Source organism: Pseudophryne corroboree, chromosome 9 (genome assembly GCF_028390025.1).
Source record: "Pseudophryne corroboree isolate aPseCor3 chromosome 9, aPseCor3.hap2, whole genome shotgun sequence".
Lineage (NCBI taxonomy): Eukaryota > Metazoa > Chordata > Amphibia > Anura > Myobatrachidae > Pseudophryne > Pseudophryne corroboree.
The window spans coordinates 291,198,785-291,219,784 of NC_086452.1; the positions used below are offsets into that span (position 1 = coordinate 291,198,785).

The 21,000-nt window shown below is 48.4% G+C and overlaps 1 protein-coding gene across 5 annotated transcripts in view; it reads right to left on the reverse strand.

Moving 5' to 3' along the window:
• Positions 1-21,000, reverse strand: part of SLC25A17 (solute carrier family 25 member 17) — a 502,099-nt gene that overhangs the window by 382,072 nt on the left and 99,027 nt on the right. The window lies entirely within an intron of this gene.

Sequence of the window (21,000 nt, forward strand, 5' to 3'; positions counted from 1 at the left end):
GACGACCCCAGCACTGCACATCCAGGCTGAGGCGATGGCTGGTCGCAGTATAACACCAGTATGAGTGTATATACTTTTCAGGGTAGTTTCCAGCCTCCTATCAGCTGGATCCTTGAGGGCGGCCGTATCAGGAGACGGTAACGCCACTTGTTAAGCGTGTGAGCGCCTTATCCACCCTAGGGGGTGTTTCCCAGCGCGCCCTAACCTCTGGCGGGAAAGGGTATAATGCTAATAACTTTTTTGAAATTAGCATTTTTCTATCTGGGTTAACCCACGCTTCATCACATACATCATTTAATTCCTCTGATTCAGGAAAAACTACAGGTAGTTTTTTCACCCCCCACATAATACCCCTTTTTGTGGTACTTGTAGTATCAGAGATATGCAAAGCCTCCTTCATTGCCGTGATCATATAACGTGTGGCCCTACTTGAAAATACGTTTGTTTCATCACCGTCGACACTAGATTCAGTGTCTGTGTCTGGGTCTGTGTCGACCGACTGAGGTAAAGGGCGCTTTACAGCCCCTGACGGTGTCTGAGACGCCTGGGCAGGTACTAACTGGTTTGCCGGCCGTCTCATGTCGTCAACTGATTTTTGTAATGTGCTGACATTATCACGTAATTCCATAAACAAAGCCATCCATTCCGGTGTCGACTCCCTGGGGGGTGACATCACCATTATCGGCAATTGCTCTGCCTCCACACCAACATCGTCCTCATACATGTCGACACACACGTACCGACACACAGCAGACACACAGGGAATGCTCTTATCGAAGACAGGACCCCACTAGCCCTTTGGGGAGACAGAGGGAGAGTTTGCCAGCACACACCCAAGCACTATAATATATATGGGAACAACCCTATATAAGTGTTGTTCCTTATAGCCGCTTAAATATATAAAAATATCGCCAAAATATGCCCCCCCTCTCTGTTTTACCCTGTTTCTGTAGTGCAGTGCAGGGGAGAGTCCTGGGAGCCTTCCTCACAGCGGAGCTGAGCAGGAAAATGGCGCTGTGTGCTGAGGAGAATAAGCCCCGCCCCCTATTCCGGCGGGCTTTTCTCCCGGAGTTTTAGACATTTGGCATGGGTTAAATACATACATATAGCCTTAATGGCTATATGTGATGTATTCTTTTGCCATAAAAGGTATTATATATTGCTGCCCAGGGCGCCCCCAGCAGCGCCCTGCACCCTCCGTGACCGTCTGGTGTGAAGTGTGTGACAACAATGGCGCACAGCTGCAGTGCTGTGCGCTACCTTCATGAAGACTGAAGAGCCTTCTGCCGCCTGTTTCCGGACCTTCAATCTTCAGCATCTGTAAGGGGGGTCGGCGGCGCGGCTCCGGGACGAACCCCAGGGTGAGACCTGTGTTCCGACTCCCTCTGGAGGTAATGGTGTCCAGTAGCCTAAGAATCCAATCCATCCTGCACGCAGGTGAGTTGAAATTCTCTCCCCTAAGTCCCTCGATGCAGTGAGCCTGTTGCCAGCAGGACTCACTGAAAATAAAAAACCTAAAAAACTTTTTCTAAGCAGCTCTTTAGGAGAGCCACCTAGATTGCACCCTGCTCGGACGGGCACAAAAACCTAACTGAGGCTTGGAGGAGGGTCATAGGGGGAGGAGCCAGTACACACCATGTGATCCTAAAAGCTTACTTTTTGTGCCCTGTCTCCTGCGGAGCCGCTATTCCCCATGGTCCTGACGGAGTCCCCAGCATCCACTTAGGACGTTAGAGAAATCCTATTTTCTCTTACGTCCTAGAGGATACTGGGGTCCACATTAGTACCATGGGGATGTACCAAAGCTCACAAATCTGGTGGGAGAGTGCTGAGGTTCCTGCAGAACTGATTGACCAAACTGAAGGTCCTCAGAGGCCAAAGTATCAAACTTGTGAAACTTAGCAAACGTGTTCGAACCTGACCAAGTGGCTGCTCGGCAGAGCTGTAGAGCAGACACAACCCGAGCAGCCGCCCAGAAAGAACCCACCGATCTTGTAGAGTGGGCCTGTACAGATTTTGGAACCAGCAAGCCTGCCGTAGAATAAGCATGCTGGAAAGTAAGCCTGGTCCAGCAAGCAATAGACTGCTTTGAAGCAGGACACCCAATTTTATTGGGATCATAGAGAACAAACAGCGAGTCAGATTTTCTGTGACGGGCTGTCCGCTTCACATAGATCTTCAAAGCCCTCATAACATCCAAGGACCTTGAAGTAACAGAGGTGTCGGTAACCACCGGAACCACAATAGGTTGGTTGATATGAAACGCTGACACCACCTTAGTAAGAAAATGCTGAAGAGTTCTGAGTTCAGCCCTACCGTCATGAAAAATCAAATAGGGGCTCTTGTGAGACAATGCCCCCAGCTCCGACACACGTCTTGCTGAAGCCAAGGCCAAAAGTGTGACAGTCTTCCACGTAAGAAACTTTACGTCAAGGTCCTGTAAAGGCTCAAACCATTCTGATTGCAGGAACTGCAACACCATGTTGAGATCCCAAGATGCCGTAGGAGGCACAAAGGGCGGTTGGAGGCACAAAGGGCGGTTGGATATGCAGAACCCCCTTCAAAAAGGTCTGAACCTCAGGGAGAGAAGCCAATTGTTTCTGGAAGAAAATGGATAAGGCCGAAATCTGGACTTTTATGGAGCCCAAATGTAGGCCCACATCCACACCTAACTGCAGAAAAAGGAGAAAACGTCCCAGTTAAAATTCCACTGCAGGAAATTTCCTGTTTTCACACCAAGAGACATATTTTTTTCCAAATACGGTGGTAATGCTTAGACGTTACCACCTTTCTGGCTTGGATCAGGGTTGAAATAACCGTATCCGGGATCCCTTTCAGTGCTAGAATTTGACGCTCAACCTCCATGCAGTCAAACATAGCCGTAATTCTTGATAGACGAACGGCCCCTGTTGTAGAAGATCCTCGCGAAGAGGTAGAGGCCCCGGTTCCTCCAGGAGAATCTCCAGCAGAACAACGCGTACCAGGCCCTTCTTGGCCAGACCGGAGCAATGAGAATTGCTTGAACATTTTCCCCTTTTATTCTTTTGAGAATTTTTGAGATCAATGGAAGTGGTGGAAACACGTACACCATCTGGTAGACCCATGGAGACACCAGAGCATCCACCGCCACTGCTTGTGGGTCTCTCGACCTGGAACAATACCGCTGGAGTTTCTGGTTGAGACGAGAGGCCATCATGTCAATCTGTGGCATTCCCCACCGACGTGTCAAGCACCCGAACACCTCCGGGTGAAGGCTCCACTCTCCTGAGTGGAGGTCATGTCTGCTAAGGAAGTATGCTTCCCAGTTGTCTAGTCCTGGGATGAAGATTGCAGACAACGCCACAGCGTCTTTCTGCCCAGAAGAGAATCCTTGTTACTTCTGACATGGCTGCTCTGCTCTTCGTTCCTCCCTGTCGGTTTATGTAAGTTACCGCCATCACATTGTCCGACTGAATCTGAATGGCGTGATCTTGAATATGTAATGCTTGTAGAAGGGCGTTGTATATGGCCTCTAGTTCCAGAATGTTGATTGGAAGGATGGTTTCCTGACTTGACTATTTTCCTTGGAACTGTCCCTCCAACCTCTGAGGCTTGCGTCTGTGGTTAGCAGAATCCAATTTTGAATCCCGAACCTTTGGCCCTCGGTCAGGTGAGAAGTCTGAAGCCACTACAGAAGAGAAATCCTGGCTTTTGGCGACAGACTGATCCTCTGGTGCATGTGAAGATGCGATCCGGACCAGTTGTCCAACCGATCCAGCTGGAAGGGCCTTGCGTGAAACCTTCCGTACTGCAGTGCCTCGTAAGAGGCAACCATCTTCCCCAGGAGGCGATTGCATAGATGCACCGATATCGGGGTTGGTTTTAGAACATCTCGTACCATTGACTGGATTACCAATGCCTTGTCTAAAGGAAGGAATACCTTCTGTGCCTCCATATCCAGTGTCATCCCCAGAAACGGAAGACTCCGTGTTGGTTCCAGATGAGATTTTGGTAGGTTCAGAATCCACCCGTGATCCTGGAGTAGTCGGGTTGAGAGGGCAATGTTGTCCAACAACCTCTCCCTGGATGGTGCTTTTATCAGCAGATCGTCCAGGTACGGTATTATGTTCACTCCTTGCTTGCGGAGGAGAAACAATCTCTGCCATTACCTTGGTGAGCACCCTCGGTGCCGTAGAGAGGCCAAATGGCAGGGCCTGGAACTGGTAGTAACAGTCCTGTAATGCAAACCTTAGATAAGCCTGATGAGGCGGCCAAATCGAAATATGAAGGTACGCATCCTTGATATCCAGAGACACCAAGAATTCCCCCTCCTCCAGACCTGAGATCACAGCTCTCAGAGACTCCATCTTGAACTTGAACACTCATAAATACGGGTTCAACGACTTGAGATTTAAAATGGGCCTTACCGAACCGTCCAGTTTCGGTACTACAAACAGGTTGGAATAAAAACCCTGGTTTTGTAGCTAAAGTGGAACTGGAACAATGACCTGAGTCTGTACCAGTTTTTGAATTGCTTCCTGTAAAGTCATACTTGCTTCTTGAGAATTGATTTGAAGAATCTGTGAGGTGGGAGTTCCTGAAACTCCAGTCTGTAGCCCTGGGCAATAAGATCTTTGACCCAGGGATCCTGGCATGATGTTGCCCATATGTGACTGAAGTATCTTAATCGGGCTCCCACCTGCCTGTCTTCCAGGCAGTGCGGTCTACCGTCATGCTGAAGGCTTAGAGGAAGCAGAACCTGGGTTCTGTTCCAGTGAACATGCAGTTGCTGGTTTTCTGGGTTTACCTCTATTGCCTTTGAAGGCCGTAGAAGAACCTTTGGTTTAGTTTTTATATTTCACTGCCCGAAAGGACTGCAGAGTTGGAGCAGAATAGGTTTTCCTAGCTGGGGGGGCTGCGGAAGGAAGGTATGCAGACTTACCTGCCGTGGCCTTGGAAATCCACGTATCCAGTTCAGCTCCAAACAGGGCCTCACCTGTAAATGGTAGGTTTTCCACGCCTTTCCTGGTATCTGCATCCGCAGTCCACTGGCTACGCCGTGGTGCTGACACGCCATGGCCGTGGTGCGTGCATTGAGCAAACCTATTTCTTTTATGGCCTCTACCATCAAATTTGCAGTGTCCTGTATATGCTGTAGGAGTAAAACTATCCTCCCCCTGGATAAGGAATCTAACTCGTCAATTAGATTACCTGACCATTTAGCAATGGCCCTAGTAACATAGTAACTAAGGTTAAAAAAAGACAATTGTCCATCGAGTTCAACCTATTTGTGGTCTCCTATGCAGTCCTATTATAGGACTAGTTATTATGATGTTAGGACTAGTTATATTAACTATAATGCGTGACTACGCACCATAACCCTGAATATCTTTATCCAATAGGAATTTATCTAACCCATTCTTAAAGGTGTTGACCGAGTCCGCTGTTACTACTCTCTCAGGCAGGGAATTCCAAACACGTATTGTCCTTTTCGCCTCAATGTGCGGAAACTCCTCTCCTCTAACCTAAGCGACTGACCACGTGTCCTCTGTGCTGATCTTATAGAAAACAGGTCCCTCCCGAGCTCTGTGTATTGACCCCTTATATATTTGTAGATGTTGATCATGTCCCCTTAGTCTCCTCTTTTCCAATGTAAACATGCCTAGCCTTGCAAGCCTTTCCTCATATTCCAGCGTCTCCATGCCCTTGATTAGTTTGGTCGCCCGCCTCTGAACCTTTTCTAGCTCCAGGATATCCTTTTTGTAATATGGTGCCCAAAATTGCACACAGTAATCAAGATGTGGCCTCACTAGCGATTTATATAATGGGAGTATAATACTCTCGTCCCTTGCATAAATTCCCCGTTTTATGCATGCTAATATCTTATTAGCCTTCTTTGCTGCACTCCTACTTTGGGTACTGCTGCTTAATTTGTTATCTATGTGAACCCCTAAGTCTATTTCCAGTACAGAATCCCCTAGTATTACCCCATTTAGTATGTAGGTGTAATTTCTGGTCTTGCCCCATCAGTGCATTACCTTACACTTGCCTGTGTTGAATCTCATTCTCCATTTTACTGCCCATGCTTCCAGTTTAATTAAGTCGTTCTGAAGAGACTCAGCATCCCCCTCCGTATTTATAACCTTACACAATTTGGTATCGTCTGCGAAAATTGACACCATGCTCTCTAGACCTACTGTTAGGTTGTTGATGAAAATGTTGAACAAAACTGGTCCAAGTACAGACCCTTGTAGGCTTGTGGCACACCACTTAGTACTTTAGTCCAATTTGAAAATGATCCATTGACCACAATGCGCTGCTCCCTATTATCTAACCAATTACTGACCCAAGTGCATATTGTGCTCCCTAGCCCGATTTCTTGTAGCTTATAGATAAGATAATGATCCATGCGCAAGCATTAGTGGGTCTCTGGGCCACCCCAGCAGCTGTGTACAGGGATTTGAGAGTGTTCTCAATTTTGCGGTCAGCCGTGTCCTTTAAGGAGGCTGCCCCAGGGACAGGTAAGACTATCTTACATGATAACCTAGATACCGATGCGTCAACAATCGGTGCGTTTTCCCATTTTTTTCTATCATCCTGAGGAAAGGGGAAGAATGTGAGTAATCTCTTAGGTATCTGGAACTTTTTATCAGGATTAACCCAGGTTTCTTCAAACAGAGAATTCAACACTTGATGCAGGAAAAGCAGCAGAGGATTTCTTTGTTACATTAAAATAAGATACCTCCTCCTCTGTCCTTATTAGGAATCTGCAGAACGTCTCTAACAGCTTCTATCAGAGCCTGTATTCCCTGTGAGAGAGCTGCATCCCCCCCCCCCCCCCCCCCTCAAAAAAATATAAAAAATAATTAGATTTTACTTACCGGTACATCTATTTCTCGTAGTCCGTAGAGGATGCTGGGGACTCCGTAAGGACCATGGGGATAGACGGGCTCCGCAGGAGACATGGGCACTTTAAGAAAGACTTTGACTCTGGGTGTGCACTGGCTCCTCCCTCTATGCCCCTCCTTCAGACCTCAGTTAGAGAAACTGTGCCCAGAGGAGACGGACAGTACAAGGAAAGGATTTTTGTAATCCAAGGGCAAGATTCATACCAGCCACACCAATCACACCGTATAACTTGTGATAAACTAACCAGTTAACAGTATGAAATACAACATAGCATCAGTCCAAGACCGATGAAACTATAACATAACCCTTATGTAAGCAATAACTATATACAAGTCTTGCAGAAGAAGTCCGCACTTGGGACGGGCGGCCAGCATCCTCTACGGACTACGAGAAATAGATTTACCGGTAAGTAAATTCTTATTTTCTCTAACGTCCTAGAGGATGCTGGGGACTCCGTAAGGACCATGGGGATTATGCCAAAGCTCCCAAACGGGCGGGAGAGTGCGGATGACTCTGCAGCACCGATTGAGCAAACATGAGGTCCTCCTCAGCCAGGGTATCAAACTTATAGAACTTTGCAAAGGTGTTTGACCCCGACCAAGTAGCAGCTCGGCACAGCTGTAGTGCCGAGACCCCTCGGGCAGCCGCCCAAGAAGAGCCCACCTTCCTAGTGGAATAGGCTTTAACAGATTTCGGTAACGGCAATCCTGCCGTAGAATGCGCCTGCTGAATCGTGTTACAGATCCAGCGAGCAATAGTCTGCTTTGAAGCAGGGCCGCCAACTTTGTTGGCTGCATACAGGACAAACAGTGCTTCTGTTTTCCTAATCCTAGCCGTTCTGGCCACGTAAATTTTCAAAGCCCTGACCACATCAAGGGACTCGGAATCCTCCAAGTCACGTGTAGCCACAGGCACGACAATAGGTTGGTTCATATGAAAGGATGAGACCACCTTAGGTAGGAATTGAGGACGGGTCCGCAATTCCGCTCTATCCATATGGAAAACCAGATAGGGGCTTTTATGTGATAAAGTCGCCAATTCCGACACTCGCCTAGCCGAAGCCAAGGCTAACAACATGACCACCTTCCAGGTGAGATATTTCAACTCCACTGTCTTAAGTGGTTCAGACCAATGTGACTTAAGGAAACTTCACACCACGTTAAGGTACCAAGGCGCCACCGGAGGTACAAAAGGAGGCTGAATATGCAGTACTCCCTTCACAAAAGTCTGTACTTCAGGTAATGAGGCCAATTCCTTTTGAAAGAAAATGGATAAGGCCGAAATCTGAACTTTAATGGAGCCTAATTTTAGGCCCAAATTCACTCCAGTTTGTAGGAAGTTAAGAAAACGGCCCAGGTGGAACTCCTCCGTAGGAGAATTCCTGGCCTCACACCAAGAAACATATTTTCTCCATATTCGGTGATAATGTTTAGATGTCACGTCCTTCCTAGCCTTTATTAGCGTAGGAATGACCTCATCCGGAATACCTTTTTCCGCTAGGATCCGGCGTTCAACCGCCATGCCGTCAAACACAGCCGCGGTAAGTCTTGGAACAGACAGGGACCTTGTTGTAACAGGTCCTGCCTTAGAGGTAGAGGCCACGGATCTTCTGTGAGCATTTCTTGCAGATCCGGATACCAGGTCCTTCGTGGCCGGTCTGGAACAATGAGAATTGTTCTCACTCCTCCTTTTCTTATTATCCTCAACACCTTGGGTATGAGAGGAAGAGGAGGAAACACATATACCGTCTGGAACACCCACGGTGTCACTGACCTGGCGCAATACCTTTGTAGCTTTTTGTTGAGACGGGATGCCATCATGTCTATTTGGGGTAGTCCCCACCGACTTGCAATGTGCGCGAAGACTTCCTGATGAAGTCCCCACTCTCCCGGATGCAGATCGTGTCTGCTGAGGAAGTCTGCTTCCCAGTTGTCCACTCCCGGAATGAACACTGCTGACAGAGCGCTTACATGATTCTCCGCCCAGCGAAGAATCCTGGTGGCCTCCGCCATTGCCACTCTGCTCCTTGTGCCGCCTTGGCGGTTTTCATGAGCTACTGCGGTGATATTGTCTGACTGGATTAGAACTGGTCGATTGCGAAGTAAGATCTCCGCTTGACGTAGGGCGTTGTATATGGCCCTTAGTTCCAGGATGTTGATGTGAAGACAAATCTCTTGACTTGACCAAAGTCCTTGGAAATTTCTTCCCTGTGTGACTGCTCCCCAACCTCGGAGGCTCGCGTCCGTGGTCACCAGGATCCAGTCCTGAATGCCGAACCTGCGGCCCTATAGAAGGTGAGCACTGTTTAGCCACCACAGGAGAGATACTCTGGCCCTGGGGGACAGGGTGATCCTCTGATGCAATTGCAGATACGACCTGGACCATTTGTCCAATAGGTCCCATTGGAAGGTCCTTGCATGGAATCTGCCGTATGGAATGGCTTGGTATGTTGCCACCATCTTTCCCAGAACTTGAGTGCAATGATGCACTGACACTTGTTTTGGTTTCAACAAGTTCATGACTAGAGTCATGAGTTCCTGCGCTTTTTCCGTCGGAAGAAAAACCCTTTTCTGGTCTGTCCAGAATCATGCCCAAGAAGGGCAGACGAGTTGTAGGATTCAGCTGTGACTTTGGAATATTGAGAATCCAGCCGTGTCGCTGTAACACATTCAGTGAAAGTGATACGCTGCTCAGTAACTTCTCCCTTGATCTCGCTTTTATGAGGAGATCGTACAAGTACGGGATAATTGCGACACCCTGCTTGCGCAGGAGCACCATCATTTCCGCCATTACCTTGGTGAAAATTTGTGGGGCCGTGGAAAGCCCAAACGGCAACGTCTGAAATTGGTAATGACAATCCTGTACCGCAAATCTCAGGTACGCCTGATGAGGAGGATATATGGGGACATGCAGGTATGCATCCTTTATGTCCAGAGATACCAAAAAATCTACCCCTTCTAGGCTGGCGATGACCGCCTTGAGCGATTCCATCTTGAACTTTAACCGTTTTAAGTAAAGGTTCAGGGATTTTAAATTCAAAATGGGTCTGACCGAACCGTCCGGTTTCGGAACCACAAACAGAGTTGAGTAGTACCCCTGCCCTCTTTGAAGCAGGGGAACCTCTACCACCACTTGTTGCAGACACAATTTGTGAATTGCCTGTAAAACTATCTCCCTTTCCAGGGGTTGTTTCGGTAGGGCCGATATGAAAAACCGGCGAGGGGGCACTTCTTCGAATTCTAGCTTGTAACCCTGGGAAACAATTTCTATTGACAAGGATCCACCTGTGAGTGGACCCAGACGTGGCTGAACAGTCGAAGACGTGCCCCCACAGGAGCTGACTCCCTCAGGGGAGCCCCAGCGTCATGCGGTGGATTTAGCAGAGGCCGGGGAGGACTTCTGTTCCTGGGAACTAGCTGTGGTATGCAGCTTTTTCCCTCTGCCCTTACCTCTGGCAAGAAAGGACGATCCACGTGCTCTCTTGCTTTTATTGGGACGAAAGGGCTGCATTTGATAATGAGGCGCTTTCTTAGGTTGTGAGGGAATATATGGCAAAAAATTTGATTTACCTGCCGTAGCGACGAGATCCGAGAGGCCCTCTCCGAACAATTCCTCACATTTGTAAGGCAACAACTCCATATGACTCTTGGAGTCGGCATCACCTGTCCACTGCCGGGTCCATAAGCCACGCCTAGCAGAAATAGACAAAGCGTTTATTCTGGAACCCAGTAAATTAATGTCTCTTTGAGCATCTCTCATATATAGGACAGCATCTTTTATATGCCCTAGGGTCATTAAAATGGTATCCTTATCAAGAGTCTCAATATCTGCTGATAAGGAATCGGTCTATGCTGCTACAGCACTACAAACCCAGGCCGACGCAATAGCCGTTCTGAGTAACGTACCAGAATGTGTGTAAATGGACTTCAAGGTAACCTCCTGCTTGCGGTCAGCAGGATCCCTGAGGGTAGCTGTATCTTGGGATGGAAGCGCTATCTTTTTTGATGAGCGTGTTAAAGCTTTGTCTACCCTAGGGGAGGATTCCCACCGTATTCTGTCCTGTGACGGGAAAGGATACGCTACTAGAATCCTTTTGGGAATCTGCAGTGTTTTGTCTGGAGTTTCCCACGTGTTTTCGCATAAATCGTTCAGCTCATGTGAGGAAGGAAAGGTCACCTCTGGTTTCTTTCCCTTAAACATGTGCACCCTCGTGTCAGAGACAGGGGGTTCCTCAGTGATATGCAAAACATCTTTTATAGCGATAATCCTATATCGAATACATTTTGCCACCCTTGGCTGCAATTTTGCATCTTCGTAGTCGACACTGGAGTCTGAGTCCGTGTCGGTATCTGTGTCAGCTATTTGGGATAGTGGGCGCTTCTGAGACCCCGAAGGTCCAGGCGACATTTAGACAGGCATGGATTTGACTCCCTGACTGTAACCCAGCTTCAGCTTTGTCTAATCTTTTGTGCAGTAAATTAACATTTGCACTCAAACATTCCACATATCCATCCAGTCAGGCGTCGGCACTGCTGACGGAGACCTAGCATTCATACACTCCCCCTCCTCCTTAGATGAGCCTTCAATCTCAGACATGTCGACACACGCGTACCGACACACCGCACACACACAGGGAAGCCCTTCTGAAGACAGGTTCCCCACCAGGCCCTTTGGAGAGGCAGAGAGAGAATATGCCAGCACACACCCCAGCGCTATATGAGCCAGGAAAAACACAGTGTGTTTACCTAGTAGCGCCTGTAATAATAGGATTTTGGTACTTACCAGGTAAATCCTTTTCTTTGAATCCATAGGGGGCACTGGAGTACTCTTGGGATATGGACGGGCTTCCGTAGGAACAGCACTGAATATTTAAATTTAGAACACTCCATCCCTCCATATCCCCGAGTACCTCTCAGTGTTTTTTACTGAGCCGAACAGGAACTATAGAGAGGTTGACAATGGAGTATTACATATAACATAACGGACAATAACGAAGTTGACACATAACGTTACTGACAATGAAACAGTTGACACCCTAACCAGCACTTGTAATTTGAACCAGTCGGTGAAAGTGTGTTACCATAAGATCCTCAGAACTCGCCACAACTAGGTAAAACTGCTCTGGGTGGGCGTCCAGTGCCCCCTATGGATTCAAAGAAAAGGATTTACCTGGTAAGTACCAAAATCCTATTTTCTTTATCATCCACTAGGGGTCACTGGAGTACTCTTGGGACGTACCAAAGCTTCCCCCGTGGGCGGGAGAGCTGTTTGGCACTTGTAACACTAGGCGGCCAAAGCTAGATGCTGATGCCGCAAACGTATCAAACTTGTAAAAGCGCACAAACGTGTGCACTGAAGACCATGTAGCCGCACGGCAAAGCTGCGTCGTAGAAGCTCCCCGACCAGCTGCCCATGAAGTTCCCACAGAACGTGTGGAATGAGCGGTTACTGACGTAGGCGGTTGTAACCTAGCATGAAGGTAAGCCTGACGTATGGTCAGTTTTATCCATCTGGATAAGGTTTGTTTAGACGCTGGCCAACCCATCTTGGCCTCATCATAGAGAACAAACAACGTATCCGTCTTACGAACTGAAGACGGTCGGGATACATAAACGCGTAATGCGCGTACCACATCCAGAGTTCCAGAATGTGCTGTCAACACAGGAACTACTATTGGTTGATTGATGTGAAAAGATGACACTACCTTTGGTAAGAAAGCGGGATTCGTCCGAAGTTCCGCTCTGTCATCATGAAACACCAAATACGGTGACTTGCATGACAAGGCACCCAAATCCTTGCCTTGCCGAAGCTAAGGCTAGAAGAAAAATTGTTTTCCAAGTGAGAAACTTTATATCCACTTGCTGTAAGGGTTCAAAATATGAAGACTGTAAGAACTCTAAAACCAGATTCAAGTCCCATGGCGCTGTAGGTGGAATGAATGGAGGCTGTACTCTGAGGACACCTTGGAGAAAAGTGCGTATAGACGGCAATAGAGCCAATCGTCTTTGAAAGTAAATTGACAAAGCAGATACCTGCACCTTTAGTGTAGATAAACGCAGTCCTCCATCTAACCCTGTTTGTAGAAATAACAAAAGGCGGGATAACTTGAAAGATGATGACGGAAACTTCCGAGCTTCACACCAACCTATATAGGCACGCCATATTCTGTAATAATGAGCTGCCGTAACCGGCTTCCTAGCTCGTAACATGGTTGGTATAACCGAATCTGGAATGCCCTCTCTTCTTAAGAGGGCGGTCTCAAAAGCCACCCCGTCAAACGCAGCCGCGCTAAATCGGGGTAAAGGAACGGACCCTGTTGTAACAGGTCTGGACGCAGTGGGAGCGGCCAAGGATCGTCTGCGAGTAGTCCTCGGAGATCAGAGAACCAAGCTATCTATATACATGTACAGTGCCCAGTTGTACATGTATATACACTAAAGTGCCATATAGGAGTCTTAAATTGCTGCCCAGGGCGCCCCCCCCCCCCCCCTGCGCCCTGCACCCTGACAGTGACCGGAGTGTGTGGGTGAATGGGAGCAATGGCGCACAGCTGCAGTGCTGTGCGTTACCTCCGTGAAGAATCTGAAGTCTTCTGCCGCCTGTGATGATCTTTTCCTCACATACTCACCCGGCTTCTTTCTTCCGGCTCTGCGAGGAGGACGGCTGCGCGGCTCTGGGACGGACGGGGAGGGTGAGACCTGCGTACCGATCCCTCTGGAGCTAATGGTGTCCAGTAGCCTAAGAAACAGAGCCCTGAAACTCAGAGAAGTGGGTCTGTTTCTCTCTCCTCAGTCCCTCGATGCAGGGAGTCTGTTGCCAGCAGGCTCCCTGAAAATAAAAAACCTAACAAAAATGCTTTCTAACAGGAAACTCAGGAGAGCTCCTGAAATGCACCCAGCTCCTCTGGGCACAGTATCAAACTGAGGTCTGGAGGAGGGGCATAGAGGGAGGAGCCAGTGCACACCCAGAGTCAAAGTCTTTCTTAAAGTGCCCATGTCTCCTGCGGAGCCCGTCTATCCCCATGGTCCTTACGGAGTCCCCAGCATCCTCTAGGACGTTAGAGAAAACTGAATCCACCTCTCCCTCCTCTGCGTCTGACACATAGTCACCAGTGTCAGCCTGCAGGATTAGAGCCAGTGTACACTTTTGTAGATATATGAAAGGGGTCTGAGGTGCTGGTGTGGTGCCTGAATCTCTATTCATCAGGTCATCCACAGACTGACTTAAGTATTGCGTCTCTTTCTCATTCTAGGATAATTTGTTAAAGATAGTCGAGATCATGATCATCCCTTTCAGTGAACCCAACCATGCTGGTTAGGACCCACTAGCCTGAGAATGTGTACTATTTTGAGTGCACTGTAGTGATCTCCCTGGGGAAGAAAAACACTCTGCTGTGCATGAAACACACTCCTTTGACATTGTAAATGTGAAATCACACCACACACACACACAGGAAAAGGTTAAGCACAAGTAACCCACACAGAGCCCTGCTAGGGAGACAGAGTATTGCTTGCTTGCTTGCATTTCTTGTCTTGTCCTGTGAGTCTGAGTCCCAGTCCCGGCTGTGTGCCCTCCGGTCCTGTCAGTAGCCCCTGCATAAGTTAGGTTGCTTTGATGATGCAGAGCCGCAATCGACCAAACGTATATGTGTAATATTTACTGTGAATGTCAGTTTGTAGTATTTTTTCTAAGTGATGAAACAGACTAGGGGGCATATTCAATTTGCTGTTAGATTTTAGCGGCAGAAATTAACACAACTATACAATTTCTAACTACAGCGGCTGTGTCTGCTCTCAATACTTGTGCTATCTAGTTGAAAAAAATTTGGTAACAATAATTTTTTACTTCAGAAACCGGCAGCAATATTTTTTTAGGTTTTAATCAGTCTGTGCACTAACAAAAAAGCCAAATCGATATTGGTTAACATTGGGACAGTACGGATGGTGTAATGGTTAGCATTACTGCCTCACAGCACTGAGGTCATGGGTTCGATCCCTACCATGGCCCTAACTGTGTGGAGTTTGTATATTTTCCCCGCGATTGCGTGGATTTTACTCCGGTTTCCTCCCACAATCCAAAATTATACTGGTAGGTTAATTGGGTTTTAACAAAAAATATTCCTAGTGTGTAAGTGTGTGTATGTGGTAGGGAATATAGATTGTAAGTTCCACTGGGGTAGGGTGTGGTGTGAATGGCCAAATATTCTCTTGAAAGCGCTGCAGAATGTGTGTGCGCTTTATAAATAACTGGTAATAAATTACTAATATTATAATATTACTGTCCTAAAGAAAACATAATTGAAACTCTTAAAAGGTACACACTGGGCGTTTTTGTGAACATCGCTGTCAGGAAAAACACTCAGTGCATACACACTGAGCAATTTTTAAATGGCCCAGCGATGTTCACAGGGGTGAACCACTTTCCACAACAGGAGTCTGTGGTTCACTCAGCTGTTCAAACAGCCCGATGGACGGCGGCGGCTGCCGATGATGTGGGAGCGCGCATCAGCGCTCACCGCCCTGGCCATACACACTGACCGAGTTTGAGGTCAAAGTAGCTCAAAGCGCCATAAGTGAGCTACTTTGAGCTCAAAATCGGCTAGTGTGTATGGGCCTTCAGTTGTAAATGGCTGATTTTTCTATTTTTAAAACAAATGTTTAAAAGTTGTATAAAGTTTAAGCAGATAAATGCTCTACTTATTTTATGGGTGCTTAAAATTACATGTTAGCTAATTTAGTAATCATGTTAAGCCACTCTAAATTGAAAAAAAATAAGAATTTACTCACCGGTAATTCTATTTCTCGTAGTCCGTAGTGGATGCTGGGAACTCCGTAAGGACCATGGGGATAGACGGGCTCCGCAGGAGACTGGGTACTCTAAAAGAAAGATTAGGTACTATCTGGTGTGCACTGGCTCCTCCCTCTATGCCCCTCCTCCAGACCTCAGTTAAGGAAACTGTGCCCGGAAGAGCTGACACAACAAGGAAAGGATTTGGAATCCAGGGTAAGACTCATACCAGCCACACCAATCACACTGTACAACTTGTGATAACCATACCCAGTTAACAGTATGAACAACAACTGAGCCTCAGTAACAGATGGCTCATAACAATAACCCTTTAGTTAAGCAATAACTATATACATGTATTGCAGAGAGTCCGCACTTGGGACGGGCGCCCAGCATCCACTACGGACTACGAGAAATAGAATTACCGGTGAGCAAATTCTTATTTTCTCTGACGTCCTAGTGGATGCTGGGAACTCCGTAAGGACCATGGGGATTATACCAAAGCTCCCAAATGGGCGGGAGAGTGCGGATGACTCTGCAGCACCGAATGAGCAAAGGCAAGGTCCTCCTCAGCCAGGGTATCAAACTTGTAGAACTTAGCAAATGTGTTTGACCCCGACCAAGTAGCAGCTCGGCAAAGCTGTAAAGCCGAGACCCCTCGGGCAGCCGCCCAAGAAGAGCCTACCTTCCTTGTGGAATGGGCTTTTACGGATTTAGGATGCGGTAACCCTGCCGCAGAATGAGCTTGCTGAATCGTGTTACAGATCCAGCGCGCAATAGTTTGCTTTGAAGCCGGAGCACCCAGTTTGTTGGGTGCATGCAGGATAAACAGCGAGTCAGTTTTCCTGACTCCAGCCATCCTGGCTACATAGATTTTCAAAGCCCTGACTACGTCCAGCAACTTGGAAGCCTCCAACTCCCGAGTAGCCGCAGGCACCACAATAGGTTGGTTCAAATGAAACGCTGATACCACCTTTGGGAGAAATTGGGGACGAGTCCTCAATTCTGCCCTGTCCATATGAAAGATCAGATACGGGCTTTTACATGACAAAGCCGCCAATTCTGACACACGCCTAGCTGAAGCCAAGGCCAACAGCATGACCACCTTCCACGTGAGATACTTTAGCTCCACGGTCTTAAGTGGCTCAAACCAGTGTGATTTCAGGAAATCCAACACAACGTTAAGATCCCAAGGTGCCACTGGAGGCACAAAAGGGGGCTGAATATGCAGCACTCCCTTAACAAACGACTGAACTTCAGGCAGTGAAGCCAGTTCTTTTTGAAAGAAAATAGATAGGGCCGAAATCTGGACCTTTATGGATCCTAATTTTAGGCCCATAGTCACTCCTGACTGTAGGAAGTGCAGGAATCGACCCAGCTGGAATTCCTCTGTAGGGGCCTTCCTGGCCTCACACCAAGCAACATATTTTCGCCATATACGGTGATAATGTTTAGCTGTCACGTCTTTCCTAGCCTTTATCAGCGTAGGAATAACTTCATCCGGAATGCCCTTTTCCGCTAGGATCCGGCGTTCAACCGCCATGCCGTCAAACGCAGCCGCGGTAAGTCTTTGAACAGACGGGGCCCCTGCTGTAACAGGTCCTGTCTGAGAGGCAGAGGCCATGGGTCCTCTGAGATCATTTCTTGTAGTTCTGGGTACCAAGTTCTTCTTGGCCAATCCGGAACGATGAGTATAGTTCTTACTCCTCTCTTTCTTACTATCCTCAGTACCTTGGGTATGAGAGGAAGAGGAGGGAACACATAAACCGACTGGTACACCCACGGTGTCACTAGTGCGTCCACAGCTATCGCCTGAGGGTCCCGTGACCTGGCGCAATATTTTTTTAGCTTTTTGTTGAGGCGGGACGCCATCATGTCCACCTGTGGCACTTCCCAACGATTTACAATCTGTGTGAAGACTTCTTGATGAAGTCCCCACTCTCCCGGGTGGAGGTCGTGCCTGCTGAGGAAGTCTGCTTCCCAGTTGTCCACTCCCGGAATGAACACTGCTGACAGTGCTAGCACGTGATTCTCCGCCCATCGAAGAATCCTTGTGGCTTCTGCCATTGCCATCCTGCTTCTTGTGCCGCCCTGGCGGTTTACATGGGCGACCGTCGTGATGTTGTCTGACTGAATCAGTACAGATTGGTTTTGAAGCAGGGGCCCTGCTTGACTCAGGGCGTTGTAGATGGCCCTTAGTTCCAATATATTTATGTGTAGAGAAGTCTCCAGACTTGACCACTGTCCTTGGAAGTTTCTTCCCTGAGTGACTGCCCCCCATCCTCTGAGGCTTGCATCCGTGGTCACCAGGATCCAGTCCTGTATGCCGAACCTGCGTCCCTCGAGAAGATGAGCACTCTGCAGCCACCACAGCAGAGACACCCTGGCCCTTGGGGACAGGGTGATCAACCGATGCATCTGAAGATGCGATCCGGACCATTTGTCCAACAGATCCCACTGAAAGATCCTTGCATGGAACCTGCCGAAGGGAATTGCTTCGTAAGAAGCCACCATCTTTCCCAGGACTCGCGTGCAGTGATGCACCGACACCTGTTTTGGTTTCAGGAGGTCCCTGACCAGAGATGACAATTCCTGGGCCTTCTCCTCCGGGAGAAACACCTTCTTCTGTTCTGTGTCCAGAATCATTCCCAGGAAAAGCAGACGCGTTGTAGGAATCAGCTGCGACTTTGGGATATTCAGAATCCAGCCGTGCTGTTGCAACACTTCCTGAGAGAGTGCTACGCTGACCAACAACTGCTCTTTGGACCTCGCCTTTATGAGGAGATTGTCCAAGTACGGGATAATTATAACTCCCTTTCTTCGAAGGAGTATCATCATTTCGGCCATTACCTTGGTAAATATTCTCGGAGCCGTGGAGAGACCAAACGGCAACGTCTGGAATTGGTAATGACAGTTCTGTACCACAAACCTGAGGTACTCCTGGTGAGGTGGGAAAATGGGGACATGCAAGTAAGCATCCTTTATGTCCAGCGACACCATAAAATCCCCCTCTTCCAGGCTTGCAATAACCGCCCTGAGCGATTCCATTTTGAACTTGAACTTCTTTATATAAGTGTTCAAGGATTTTAAATTCAGGATGGGTCTCACCAAACCGTCCGGTTTCGGTACCACAAACATTGTGGAATAGTAACCCCTGCCCTGTTGAAGGAGGGGGACCTTGATTATCACCTGCTGGAGGTACAGCTTGTGAATTGCCGCCAGTACTACCTCCCTTTCCCTGGGAGAGGCTGGCAAGGCTGATTTGAGGTAACGGCGAGGGGGAGTCGCCTCGAACTCCAGCTTGTATCCCTGAGATACAATTTGTACAGCCCATAGATCAACTTGTGAGCGAACCCACTGGTTGCTGAAGTTTCGGAGACGCGCCCCCACCGCACCTGGCTCCGCCTGTGGAGCCCCAACGTCATGCGGTGGACTTAATGGAAGCAGGGGAGGATTTTTGTTCCTGGGAACTGGCTGCCTGGTGCAGCTTCTTTCCTCTACCCTTGCCTCTGGCCAGAAAGGATGCTCCTCTGACCCGCTTGCCTTTCTGAGGCCGAAAGGACTGCATTTGATAATACGGTGCTTTCTTAAGCTGTGAGGGAACCTGAGGTAAAAAAGTCGACTTCCCAGCAGTTGCTGTGGATACGAGGTCCGAGAGACCGTCCCCAAATAATTCCTCACCCTTATAAGGCAAAACCTCCATGTGTTTTTTAGAATCAGCATCACCTGTCCACTGCCGAGTCCATAATACTCTCCTGGCAGAAATGGACATTGCATTAATTCTAGATGCCAGCAGGCAAATGTCCCTCTGTGCATCCCGCATATATAAGACGACGTCTTTTATATGTTCGATGGTTAGCAAAATAGTATCCCTGTCGAGGGAATCAATGTTGTCTGACAGGGTATCAGTCCATGCTGCTGCAGCACTACACATCCAGGCTGAAGCAATAGTAGGTCTCAGTAGAGTACCAGAGTGTGTATACACAGACTTCAGGATAGCTTCCTGCTTTCTATCCGCAGGATCCTTTAGGGCGGCCGTATCCTGAGACGGCAGTGCCACCCTTTTAAATAAGCGTGTTAGCGCCTTGTCCACCCTAGGGGATGTTTCCCAACGTAACCTATCCGTTGGCGGGAAAGGGTACGCCATCAGTAACCTCTTAGAAATCACTAGTTTCTTATCAGGGGAACTCCACGCTTCTTCACACAAATCATTTAATTCATCAGATGGGGGAAAAGTCACTGGCTGCTTTTTCTCTCCAAACATAATACCCCTTTTGGTGGTAACCGGGTTAATATCAGAAATGTGCAATACATCTTTCATTGCAGTAATCATGCATCGGATGGCTTTTGTAGACTGTACATTTGTCTCATCCTCATCTACACTGGAGTCAGACTCCGTGTCGACATCTGTGTCTACCATCAGAGCTAGCGGGCATTTATGAGCCCCTGACGGCTTCTGAGTCGCCTGGGCAGGCGCGGGCTGAGACCCCGGCTGTCCCAAGGCTGCTGCGTCATCGAACCTTTTATGTAAGGAGTTGACACTGTCGGTTAAGACCTTCTTTCAGGTGTCGGCCCCGTCGGGGGCGACACCACATGTATCTGCCCCTGCTCCGCCTCCACGTAACCCTCATCAAACATGTCGACACAGCCGTACCGACACACCGCACACACACAGGGAATGCTCAGACTGAGGACAGGACCCCACAAAGTCCTTTGAGGAGACAGAGAGAGAGTATGCCAGCACACACCACAGCGCTATATAACACAGGGATTTACACTGCTAATAAGTGATTTTCCCAATAGCTGCTTGTTTGTATCGATTTGCGCCTAAATTTATGTGCCCCCCCTCTCTTTTTAACCCGTCTTGTACCTGGATACTGCAGGGGAGAGAGCCTGGGGAGCGTGCTTCCAGCGGAGCTGTGAAGGGAAAATGGCGCTGTTGTGCTGAGGAAGAAGGCCCCGCCCCCCTCAGCGGCGGGCTTCTGTCCCGCGTTTTCTTTAACTTAATGGCGGGGGTTTTTACACATATACAGTTAACGGACTGTATTATGTGTATATTTAGCCAAAAGGTAATATAATTGCTGCCCAGGGCGCCCCCCCCCAGCGCCCTGCACCCTACAGTGACCAGAGTGTGTGGTGTGCAGTGGGAGCAATGGCGCACAGCTGCAGTGCTGTGCGCTACCTTAATGAAGACCGGAGTCTTCTGCCGCCGATTTCATCTTCTTCTTCAGTCTTCTGGCTCTGCAACGGGGACGGCGGCGCGGCTCTGGGAACGGACGATCAAGGTCAGGCCCTGTGTTCGAACCCTCTGGAGCTAATGGTGTC